The following is a 12,964-nucleotide window of genomic DNA, read 5'->3' on the forward strand; positions in this document are numbered from 1 at the left end:
TAAAATTCAATAGGTTCGGTTCGATTTTATATTATAAAAATTTTTATTATTTCGGTTCGGTTCGATTTTGAAGAGAAAAAAAATCGAATAAACCAAACCGAATCGAATAGTAATTTATATGTTCAAATCGAACTAAATCAAATCGAATCGATTTTTAAATTGATTTATTTTTATAGGAAATTTATGAATTATATTTAATTTTACATAGATTAATTATTTAATTTCATTGATTAATGATTATTAGGTTCAAACCAAATTTAAAATTAGATCACATAACTTGAAAATTAAGTCTAAATTAAAAAATCAATTAAAAAATAAAATCGATCGATTTAAACTGAACCAAAATATAACGGTTCGATTTGATTTGATTTTTTACCTATTTCAGTTTGTTTCGATTTCTAAAATATATAATTCGATTTTTATAATTTAATTCGGTTCGATTTGATTTGGTTCAAACTGAGTGCTCACCCCTATCTCTACTCGTAATTTTGAATTTATAGATAATTATGCTAAATTTTTATTTGTAAGATACAATGCTTTGCTTTTTTAGTGAAAGATGAACCGCTGATATTCAAAATGATGAGAAGATTTAGAGTACTTTTAAGTACTTTTTGATAGTGTATATATATATAAGGGAGGGAAAAATTCAAATAACTCCTTATACTTTTATCAATGATCAAATAAATTTCAAATTAAATTTTGAGTTAATAAGAACATAGTTTTCCAATTTAGTCTAAATAAATTATTTTTTAGCAAATTTTAAAATATTATTTTTTATTTTTTAATAATAAAATATTAAAATAATAATTTTAATATTAAATAATTTTGATAATCATGTTCTTTAATATTTTTTAATTTTATTTAATTAATAATAAATAATTTTTAATATTTAAAAGTTAGAAAAATAATATTTTATTAAATAAATACTTATTTAATCTTAATTAAAAAGTATATAGACTTATTTGATTCAAAACTTAATTTTAAACTTATTTACTCTCTATTGAAAATATAAGTATTTTTCCATTGATTAATTATGAGAAAGTGATTACACATCAAGAGTAAAATTGCTAATATAATGTTCGACTAAAATTTACAACAGTAAAAAAATTAAAAAGAAAAAGAAAAGGCAACTAGTAATTTTAAATATATAAAAAAAGAAAATAATGATTATTTTTGAAAACACAACAAATGTTTTATTGATATTGTTCCTTCAATGTATCTTATGAAAAAATGCTTTGTTTTTAATTTAAAAAAAAAAAAAAAAAAATATATATATATATATATATATATATATATATATATATATATAAATAGCTAAAACCTTTGATCTCAATAATAATAATAATAATAATAATAATAATAATAAATTTTTAAGTATCATTATTAAATTTGGACAAACCAATTGATTGAATTAGTTAACCAACCCATAAATTAGTTTGATTTATAATCTAACCGAATAAAGTGGTAATCTGATTAGCTCGATTTGATCAAACCCATAAACTGAGGTCATGTTTGGTATAGCATAATCAAAATTATGTAATCACGATTATACTGTATATTTTATGTCACGACCCAACTTATTGGCCGGACAGGTACTAGGACCTGGGCTAACCTAAAGCCCCCGAGGCCCGTAGTAAGCCTAACTATTCCTCAATCCATGAATAGTGTAACAACCCAGAAAAAAAAAAATAAATAAAAAACGGGAGGAGGAAGCGCCCCCCCCCCTCCCCCCATTTTCTCTTCTCTCCCTTTCCTTCCCTCTCTCCTTCTTCTTTCTTTTTCCGGTGACCGGCCGGCAACCTTCCGAGCAGCACCCCACCTGGCCGGCGACCCTCCGGCGACGACAAGAGCCACCAGAAACGATGGCAAGAGAGGGAGAAGAGAGAGAAAATGCACGCACAGTGGGCATCGGCTTTCCGGCGCGATTCCGGCTTCATCCGACGTCCGATCGAGGCGATTCAGTTGGCGTTGGAAAGCTTATTCCGAGACCTTTCTTTTGATACCAATTTTGCAGCAAATGGAGGTCGGATGAGTGAGATATGGAGAAGAGAAGTTTCGGGTTTTCAAGCTTTTTCGTCAGATCTACGACGATCCGAGACCACCTATGGACTGAGGAAGAGGAGAGGAACATGGTGGTATGATCAGATCAGGCAAATGTCGCCGTGGCCGCCACCGTCTTGGATGGTTCGTGATGGCTCCGGTGGGTTATGGAGATGATTCAACTTCCAGAGGCTTCCTCATAAATTTTTGAAATTTTTGAGACACAGATAAACTTCGGGTAAGACTATTTTTATTATTTCTCTGTCTGTGGGGCATAAATACAGTGTTTCTTAAACAGGAAAAATTAAAGAAAAATTCTAAGAAAAATATATGATGAAAGTAAAATTATTTGGAGATAGTCTATGGTGTTTGTTGAATTTTTGAGTGATTGTAGAATATTTTTGAAAAATATAGATAGATTTTAGTTAGATTTTTAGCATATGGGCATATAAGATTATTTGAAATTAAGATAATTAAATTTTATATAATTGGTTGAAGCTTGAGGATGGAAGTTTAAATATGTGAATATTAAATTGGGTTGAATTAAGAATATGTTAGCTGTTGGAAACTTATGGAATTGAGTAAAATTCTTGAATAAAATATTCATGGGTGACTAGAAAATTACAATTCATTTTGCAATAGCCTTATAATATTATTAAGGACCACGGAACAAAATTTTAGAATTTTTAGAGCTTGTTGAGTGGATTTTTGAAAAATGTCAATTATAGGGACTAAAACGTAATTTTTAAGATTTTGAGTATTGTCTGATTTGGAGGGCCCAGGAGGGGCCATGTGATATTGATGAGATGTGATTGTGGGAATTGAGAATCTATAAGTGTTGTTTGAGCTTTTTGCAGGTTGGGTAGGTCCCAGGTATAGGGGAAACTCTGCCGAATTTCCGGCATTAATTAGGCTATCTATTACCTCTTTAGAGTCTTATCTTAATTTAGTACTAATAAATTTATAATTTAATTATTAGGTGACGAGGTCAGCTATTTTTCTGCATCCAGCAGCCACAATAGTCATCGGTGTACTGTGAGTAAAATATTAATTTTAATTGTAATTTCGATATTATTATATGTTCAAGCATGCCCATGCATCACTTATATGCATATATTTATGTAGTTAAACTCTAGGCACGATTTATGTTGCATTCATAACTGTTAGCGTGCCATGGATGTTGTTGTGGTAATTTGGAGCAGTGTGCGTGCATTGGCGTGCGTGTGATATGGTGTGAACTATAGATAGGACGAGTAGACACGGCTTGAGATCTTCGCTGGGACCCGGTCCTTCGGGGTAGACACGGCTTGAGTTCTTCGCTGGGACCCCGATTTGGTTATTAAGTGGAAGTCCGAGCTGAGTTCTTCGCTGGCATCAGGTTGGATTTAAGAGAGCTGTATAGGGGATCAGCTCCCATATATTATGATTGCTATTACTGGGTGTGTGAGTGCTCCAAATTGCCTTTTTGTTGTTATGATGTGAAACTATTGCTGGTGTTGCATTTCACTCTACAGGGTGCATTAGTTTTAATTAGTTATAGAGATTATGGTTAAAATTGATATTTTACTCTCTGAGTCGAACGCTCATTCCTGTTCAATATTTTTCCAGGCCACAGGAGGAGTTATTTTATAGAGCAACCTGTTTTCTTCCTCGCAGGTTTAACGTCGATTATTTAATTGTTTTACTATCTTTTTTAAATTTAAAATCTAGAACTCCGCATGTATTAGTAATAGTGTGGACCTTGTTAAAAATTGTGTTAATTTGAATTTTTTGAAATTTATAAATGAAGATTTGTATGGTATTTAAACAGTTTGTAAATGAGGTAACAGGGTTGAGCTGGGCTCCCCTGATTTTAGTTTCTGAAAATTTCTGGGCTAAGTTGGCCCGAAATAAAATTTTAACAGTTTAATTTAAATTATTTTTACATGCATATTGGGCCTAAATTGTGGGCTTGGTTATGGGTTGAGGAATAGTTAGGCTTACTACGGGCCTCGGGGGCTTTAGGCTGGCCCAGGTCCTAGTGCCGGTTCGGCCCATAGGTTGGGTCGTGACAAAGTTGGTATCAGAGCTTAGGCTCTAGATTCATGGGAAATAATATAATTGAGAGTGTAAAAGGAGTCTTGTTAGGATGTTACATGCGGAGTATAGGATTCTGTTTTATCTTTTTCTGTAATTCTTTGCTTCTAGATTCTATGTTATACCTCGGGAAATATAAAAGTGCCTCAATTAGTGTCTTGATTTTCGTGGAGTACATAAAAACGTGAAATAGAGTTAGCAGACATGTTGAGGTCTGTCATGAGGATACGAACTCCAAGAAATGCTATGTTTCTGTCTGTATGGGTTTAAATGGTGTGCCCATTTCGTGCAAGGCACGAGTACATAAAGGTGAGTCTTGAAAGTACAGTTGCCCTAGATAAGGATGAGGATACCACTGCTGGCAGTCGTCAATGGATGACCCAATCAGAGTAAGTTTCTGATAATAGTAGATTCAAGAGAGATAAGAGATCAGGAGGCCTAGTCTGTTGGGACGTATCGTAGTAACTATACAATATTCTCGATGTCTGCTCTGTAAGCTCCAGATTACAGTACCGGCATGAGATTATTGTGTAGAGCTGCGTGCATCCCCGTGGTGCTCCATAATGAGGGTGTTTGCGGATGGCTTCTGTTTTGGTACAATTATACCAGAACAGAGTTTTATATCTGCAGAGGAGTTGGGAACTCCTGGTTAGGGGTCTAGAGTTAGAATATTGAAAGGTCACAGTTGGGTGATAACTAGAGTCAGTGACTCAGTTACCCTAGCGTGAGCTAGAGTTGCATTAAGAGTTGCCATCAGACCAGAGGTTTCGGACTAGTTGCAAAGTAAAAGTGACACCTATAGAGTGAGATCATCTAGTCTTCGGTATGGAATTTTGGATGATTTTTGCAGAATGACAGACGTTTTGCTTGGAGCTTAGTGAGAATAGGATACCTTGTGTGTATTAGCAAGGTGTAAAGTGCAAACCTACTACCTAGAGAAGGTCGAAACTATGAATTGATGATTTACAGAGCTATGATATGATAAGAGAGACATTAATTTGACATGGTTTTGGGCAAGGTGGTAAATGTAGTACCTTTGTTGCAGCAAGTTAGGGTATAGTCCTATCTTTTCAGAAGGGATCGAAGGTTATTACTAATAATGGTGACCAACAAAATAGTGCCCCAGATGGGACTGTAGAGTGTGGTAGAGAGTAGTTGGCTCGGGTATCCTGCAGAGGATACAAGTTCCATTATAGGAATCATATATAATCAGATCACGATGGATGTAAATCCTTTGAATTGGATGACGGGTTTGAGTGCCCGGAATCTTGAGTTTTGGCTAATTGAGTAAACATAGAAAATAATAATAATAATAATAATAATAATAATAATAAATAAATAAAATTACTGCAGAATCAGTTCTCGAGGTAGTAAGGGTATTATGTAAGCTAAAGGATAAGAATAGAAATCATACGATAAAGGTATGACTGCAATTTCCTGAGTTCCTTTCTAACTTCATATTGTTCAAAACAATAGTATAATCTAATTATAACAGTATTAAGAGTAATAAATTAGCAAAGATAAATCATAGAAGGCCAATGGATAAAGAAAGTGCAGAATGAAAGTTTGGACAATTGATTCCAGATGAAATATAATCTAAATGCCAGTGGAAGTACTAGCTAGAGTGGTCAAAGGACCAAATCTGAGTAGCACAGATATGTGATAACGTGGTAGAGACTCTAAAAGATATAGTTAGCAGGTACAGCTGTCATGTTAGGAAGAAGAATGGAACCAGGGATAGAATAGTTAAGTTCTATTTTGGATAAGAAAAAGGAAATAAATGAAAGGACAACCTAAAGGGCGCGTAACAAAAGGAACAAAGTTAAGATATAGGGTAAGCTAAGTGTTATTCTTGGCAAGGAGAATGACAATGATGGAAAACCCAAAATGGGACCACATTAGTGAGAATAGTGATGGAGGTATGGAATACAATAATAATGAGCAAAAGCTAAAAAGTGTGCGATGGTATTGCGGACTATTTAATTAGGTAGAGAAAGAGAAGTTAGTAAGCAGTAAGTTGAATCAAAGTCAGTCTAAGGGATCAAATAGGTATGATGAGTGGAAAGAATTATAGATAATGACACATAAGCTTTAGGTTAGACTTTTGAGATAGTGAGAAGGTAGTTAGAGGTTCGTTATGAATGTTAGGCAAACATTTTTGGTGTGATCAACTGAATCACTTTGCGGTGGAGCAATAACGACAGAACAACAGTAGGGGTAGAACGAAAAGTGACAAGTCTGGGTGGTTATAAATCACTAGAAAGTTCAAGGATCAAATTAATGACCATAGATAAGGGTGGAATTGGTGTTGAAAGAATTTATTAGTGAGAGAAATCTTTCAGGAATCAATAAAAGTTAAGGGCACAATATAAACGATGATAGATATGAATCATAGGTCGAGTTTAAGTAAAGTTAATAAATTATAAAATATTATGTCATGAATGACAATGGTACGGTAAAGGGTTCATGCAGATGATACCTTATAGGTAGAGCACAATTGTGCTAGGAGATGATGAAATTTGGAGAGAAAGACAAGAAACATAGGTGAAACGTTATAATATGACGATCGGGTGTAGTTGAATATAAGAGGATATTTTTCTTTCTTTTCAAGTTTAGTTTGTGCTATTGGTTCTAGAGGGTTATATAAGGAACAGAGACTGAGTCAAGGAGACCGAGTTATTTGAGAGTTTGGTAGGCACCAATTCATATACAATTTCGTGATATGAGAATGACTGTAAGTGCATACCTAGTTTTAAGTATGAAAGGACGATCAGAGTAATAACAGGAGTCAAATTGAGTTAGCTACTAAGGCTTGTGGCTATTTTAAATTATAAGCTGGAGAGAATACTAATTGTGAATGAATTACAGCGAATGAGATTGTTGCTAATAGGAAAAGATGAGGCTGAAGTTTGGAAAGCTATGAGCAGTATATGTGATTATATTAAGGAGAATGAACATGTGAAGTATCTTGTTTAGAATTAAGGCATGGCACACATTTCCCACAGCCGTGTTAGTTCAGATGGAACTTATAGTTTCAAGGGCTCATATCCATCTAGAATGTGTAATTTCCTACTAAGAGAGGTAGGGAATGATAATGTTCTGATAGTTAAGTTGGTAAAAGGGGATACAAAAAGAATTTTCTATGGTTAATTATAAGTGTTACAAAAGGTGAAGAATGTGCTGGTAGGAGAAAATCGTAAGGTTAGAATTCCCGAAGTAATAGAACTAGTAACTAAGAAATAAAATGAAAGTTAAAGTTAATGATAGGATGGACATTCTTGAAGAAAAAGGTGTAAGGGTGAAATAAGATTAAGATTTAGGAATAAGTGCAGCAGGTTGAAAAGATATCAATAATAGCAGAAATAGGAAGAGGAAGTGGATAAGATCCAAAGGTTAGGAAGAAAGCTCGATCGAGCTAGTTATAATGATGAGGATAAGGAGGAATAGGTATGCTAGGAACACACTAAGAGATGTTTAAAAACAAGTTATTATGAGATGATAGATTAAAGGAGTAGTAGAGCCTCGATCTAAGTGCCAATGTGTCAGAAGTAGGCCACATACTAAGAAGTTTTAGGAAGAAGTCCAGATATTCTCATTCCAAAGGAGGAGTGAGAATTGATAAAGTCGCATGGATTGAGTTGTCAGGGAATATAAACACTTTTGTTACTTAGAAGGAGAGACCTAGTTCACTTTCCAATGTTGATAAATGATACACTTGGCCCTTGGAGGAGACTCTACCTGACTAATTGCATAAGATGGATAGAGGTTGGTCTAAGTACCTTAGTAATGACACAAAAGAGATTAAAAATTTGGAGTATCATGGGAGTGAGAAGATTTATAGGTATTGACCACTGAGGTCATAAGAAGAGTGAAGATCTCGAACAAGATGCCTAGATTAGGTGCTACAGGAAAGCTACTCATAGGATACTATGGAATAAGGAACATAAGTTATGACATTGGGGAAACAGAGATTATTAAAACAAATGAATGATGACTGAAGTCACCAAGAGACATGTTGGGGCGTAATAAAAGCGAGGTAAGCACCAAAGTTTATTGAAGTATGAGACATCAAGTCAAGAACAGTGAGGTATAGCGAATACTTGAAATGTCAGAAAAATGGTCAATAAATAGTTACAAGATAAAAGCCCTCTAGAAAGAGATGATGACAAATAGGACACTATAGTAGAATCAGAGAGCGGTAGAATGTCATATATAATATACAAAGAGTTTGAAGAATAAATGTTTTACCCATCTCTGCATAGCTGGAGGAGTAATGATTGCACTTGTTCCGATAATCTTCTTTTCCATATCTCTTGTTTATTCGAAAATTCGAGGACGAATTTTTCTTAAGGGGGGAAGAATGTAACAACCCAGAAAAAAAAAAAAAAAAAAATCAAACCCGGGCGGAGGAAGCGCCCCCCCCCCCCCCATTTTCTCTTCTCTCCCTTTCCTTCCCTCTCTCCTTCTTCTTTCTTTTTCCGGTGACCGGCCGGCAACCTTCTGAGCAGCACCCCACCTGGCTGGCGACCCTCTGGCGACGACAAGAGCCACCAGAAACGATGGCAAGAGAGGGAGAAGAGAGAGAAAATGCGCGCACAGTGGGCATCGGCTTTCCGGCGCGATTCCGGCTTCATCCGACGTCCGATCGAGGTGATTCAGGTGGCGTTGGAAAGCTTATTCCGAGACCTTTCTTTTGATACCAATTTTGCAGCAAATGGAGGTCGGATGAGTGAGATATGGAGGAGAGAAGTTTCGAGTTTTTCAAGCTTTTTCGTCAGATCTACGACGATCCGACCGTTGGATCGACGATCCGAGACCACCTATGGACTGAGGAAGAGGAGAGGAACATGGTGGTATGATCAGATCCGGCAAATGTCGCCGTGACGGCGCCACCGCGGCGTGATGGTTACGCGATGGCTCCGGTGGGCTATGGAGATGATTCAACTTCCAGAGACTTCCTCATAAATTTTTGAAATTTTTGAGACACAGATAAACTTCGGGTAAGACTATTTTTATTATTTCTCTGTCTGTGGGGCATAAATACAGTGTTTCTTAAACAGGAAAAATTAAAGAAAAATTCTAAGAAAAATATATGATGAAAGTAAAATTATTTGGAGTGTTTGTTGAATTTTTGAGTGATTGTAGAATATTTTTGAAAAATATAGATAGATTTTAGTTAGATTTTTAGCATATGGGCATATAAGATTATTTGAAATTAAGATAATTAAATTTTATATAATTGGTTGGAGCTTGAGGATGGAAGTTTAAATATGTGAATATTAAATTGGGTTGAATTAAGAATATGTTAGCTGTTGGAAACTTATGGAATTGAGTAAAATTCTTGAATAAAATATTCATGGGTGACTAGAAAATTACAATTCATTTTGCAATAGCCTTATAATATTATTAAGGACCACGGAACAAAATTTTAGAATTTTTAGAGCTTGTTGAGTGGATTTTTGAAAAATGTCAATTATAGGGACTAAAACGTAATTTTTAAGATTTTGAGTATTGTCTGATTTGGAGGGCCCAGGAGGGGCCATGTGATATTGATGAGATGTGATTGTGGGAATTGAGAATCTAGAAGTGTTGTTTGAGCTTTTTGCAGGTTGGGTAGGTCCCAGGTATAGGGGAAACTCTGCCGAATTTCTGGCATGAATTAGGCTATCTATTGCCTCTATAGAGTCTTATCTTAATTTAGTACTAATAAATTTATAATTTAATTATTAGGTGATCGAGGTCAGCTATTTTTCTGCATCCAGCAGCCACAATAGTCATCGGTGTACTGTGAGTAAAATATTAATTTTAATTGTAATTTCGATATTATTATATGTTCAAGCATGCCCATGCATCACTTATATGCATATATTTATGTAGTTAAACTCTAGGCACGATTTATGTTGCATTTATAACTGTTAGCGTGCTATGGATGTTGTTGTGGTAATTTGGAGCAGCAGCGTATGCTGGCGTGCGTGTGATGTGGTGTGGACTATGGATAGGACGGGTAGACACGGCTTGAGATCTTCGCTGGGACCCGGTCCTTCGGGGTAGACACGGCTTGAATTCTTCGCTGGGACCCCGATTTGGTTATTAAGTGGAAGTCCGAGCTGAGTTCTTCGCTGGCACCAGGTTGGATTTAAGAGAGCTGTATAGGGGATCAGCTCCCATATATTATGATTGCTATTACTGGGTGTGTGAGTGCTCCAAATTACCTTTTTGTTGTTATGATGTGAAATTATTGCTGGTGTTGCATTTCACTCTACAGGGTGCATTAGTTTTAGTTAGTTATAGAGATTATGGTTAAAATTGATATTTTACTCTCTGAGTCGAACGCTCATTCCTGTTCAATATTTTTCCAGGCCACAGGAGGAGTTATTTTATAGAGCAACCTGTTTTCTTCCTCGCAGGTTTAACGTCGATTATTTAATTGTTTTACTATCTTTTTTAAATTTAAAATCTAGAACTCCGCATGTATTAGTAATAGTGTGGACCTTGTTAAAAATTGTGTTAATTTGAATTTTTTGAAATTTATAAATGAAGATTTGTATGGTATTTAAACAGTTTGTAAATGAGGTAACAGGGTTGAGCTGGGCTCCCCTGATTTTAGTTTCTGAAAATTTCTGGGCTAAGTTGGCCCGAAATAAAATTTTAACAGTTTAATTTAAATTATTTTTACATGCATATTGGGCCTAAATTGTGGGCTTGGTTATGGGTTGAGGAATAGTTAGGCTTACTACGGGCCTCGGGGGCTTTAGGCTGGCCCAGGTCCTAGTGCCGGTCCGGCCCATAGGTTGGGTCGTGACAACTAGGCTCATAATTTAGGCTCAATATGCATATAAAATAATTTAAATTAAACTATTATAATTGTATTTTGGGCCAACTTAACCCAATAATTATCAGAAACTAAAATTAGGGAAGCCCAACTCAACCCCGTTACCTCATTTACAACTATTTAAAACTCATAAAAATTTTTCATTTGTTAATACAAAAACTTAAATTCATGCAGTCCCTGACAGGCTTAATGCTACTACTAGCACATGCGGGGTTCTAAATTACAAATTTAGATAATAATAATACTGTTAAGTAATTTTTACTTTCATAACCTGTGAGGAAAGGAACAGGTTATTCTAAAAAAGGTCTTCTCCTGTAGCCTGGAAAAATATGGTGAACAAGAGTGAGTGTTCGACTCAGAGAGTAAAATATCAATTTTAACCATAATCTCTATAGCTATCTAAAGTTAATACACCCTGTGGAGTGAAATACAATGTAATGGTCGGGCTCCAACTACTAGAGGAATTGTCAGCTTTGGCCATAAGCCTCACGGTTTGTTCCATAGGTGGAATAGAGAACTTCCCAGGAGGTCACCCATCATAGGATTTCTCTCAAGCGAGCACGCTTAACCTTGGAGTTCTTCCAACTCTCCATGCCATTCCACCAAAAGGCGCCTCTAGTGATTAATTCTCCCATTTTATATATCATTACTTTTTGAACCCAAGACCAACTCCGTACTTTGCCGATGTGGGATTTGCCTAAGGGACCTTTCTCTCCCCCTTTTGGGACTCAGCGTCATCGCTGAGGTTTGCCCCACCATCGCTCAAGAGGACACGCGAGAGGCTCTGATACCAATTGTAACGGTAGGGCTCCAACCACTAGAGGAATTGTCTGCTTTGGCCATAAGCCTCACGGTTTTGTCCCATAAGTGGAATGGAGAACTGCCCAGGAGGTCACCAATCCTAGGATTTCTCTCAAGCGAGCACGGTTAACCCTGGAGTTCTTTCAACTCTCCAGGCCTGTCACACCCCGACTTAGTGGGCCCCAGCTCAAGCCCCTCTATGGGTGGCCATCTTGCCAGCGTACCCCTCTAGAGGCCGGCGATGCAACTCAAATCGGTACTGTCCGCTTTGGTGGAGTTCAATCCCTTCGCCCTGCAGAGCTAGGATTCGAACCCATATCACCTCACGGATTTGCTTCGCCTCTTACCAATTGAGCTGGTAAGATTGAGCTGGTAAGAGGCGAAGCAAATCCGTGAGGTGATATGGGTTCGAATCCTAGCTCTGCAGGGCGAAGGGATTGAACTCCACCAAAGCGGACAGTACCGATTTGAGTTGCATCGCCGGCCTCTAGAGGGGTACGCTGGCAAGATGGCCACCCATAGAGGGGCTTGAGCTGGGGCCCACTAAGTCGGGGTGTGATAAGGCCATTCCACCAAAAGGCGCCTCTAGTGATTAATTCCCCCATTTTATATATCATTACTTTTTGAACCCAAGACTAACTCCATGCTTTGCCGATGTGGGATTTGCCTAAGGGACCTTTAAAAAGTTTTTCTAGTATGTCAGACAACCGTGGGACCACCCTAGTTAGGAAATTCCAACTGAGAAATTTTGAAAAATTTTTATAACACCAGATTTTAATCGATGATTTAAATTTTATGAAAATTGATTTAAAATCCCTTGCAGTATATTTAATGGGTTACCGGTGGGCGAAGTACTGTAATTCATCAGGTGTACTACGGGATCATGTTACATTTTACGGAGGAGTAGGGTGTGACATGCAACATCGTCATAAATTTTATACAAATAACATCAAAAAGCAAAAAGGTAATCTGGAGCACTCACACACCCGATAAGGTCAAACAATACATATATGGGAGCTGATCCCCTATACAGCCCTCTTAATCCAACCTGTGCCAGCGAAGAACTCAAGCCGAACTTTTGCTTAATAAACCAAATTGGGGTCCCGGCAAAGAACTCAAGCCGTGTCTATCCCAAAGGACCGGGTCCCAGCGAAGATCTCAAGCCGTGTCTACCCGTCCTGTCCATAGCCAACACCATACCACACACACGCCAAC

At 36.7% G+C, this 12,964-nt stretch overlaps 1 long non-coding RNA gene across 1 annotated transcript; it reads left to right on the forward strand.

Moving 5' to 3' along the window:
* Positions 1-9,030: 9,030 nt before the first annotated feature.
* On the forward strand, positions 9,031-10,600 carry LOC131179532 (uncharacterized). Its single transcript, XR_009148431.1, has 3 exons — positions 9,031-9,116; positions 9,847-9,903; positions 10,476-10,600. It is a non-coding gene; the product is annotated as an uncharacterized LOC131179532 (long non-coding RNA).
* Positions 10,601-12,964: the final 2,364 nt, after the last annotated feature.

This window comes from Hevea brasiliensis, chromosome 4 (assembly GCF_030052815.1).
Source record: "Hevea brasiliensis isolate MT/VB/25A 57/8 chromosome 4, ASM3005281v1, whole genome shotgun sequence".
Classification (NCBI taxonomy): Eukaryota; Viridiplantae; Streptophyta; class Magnoliopsida; order Malpighiales; family Euphorbiaceae; genus Hevea; species Hevea brasiliensis.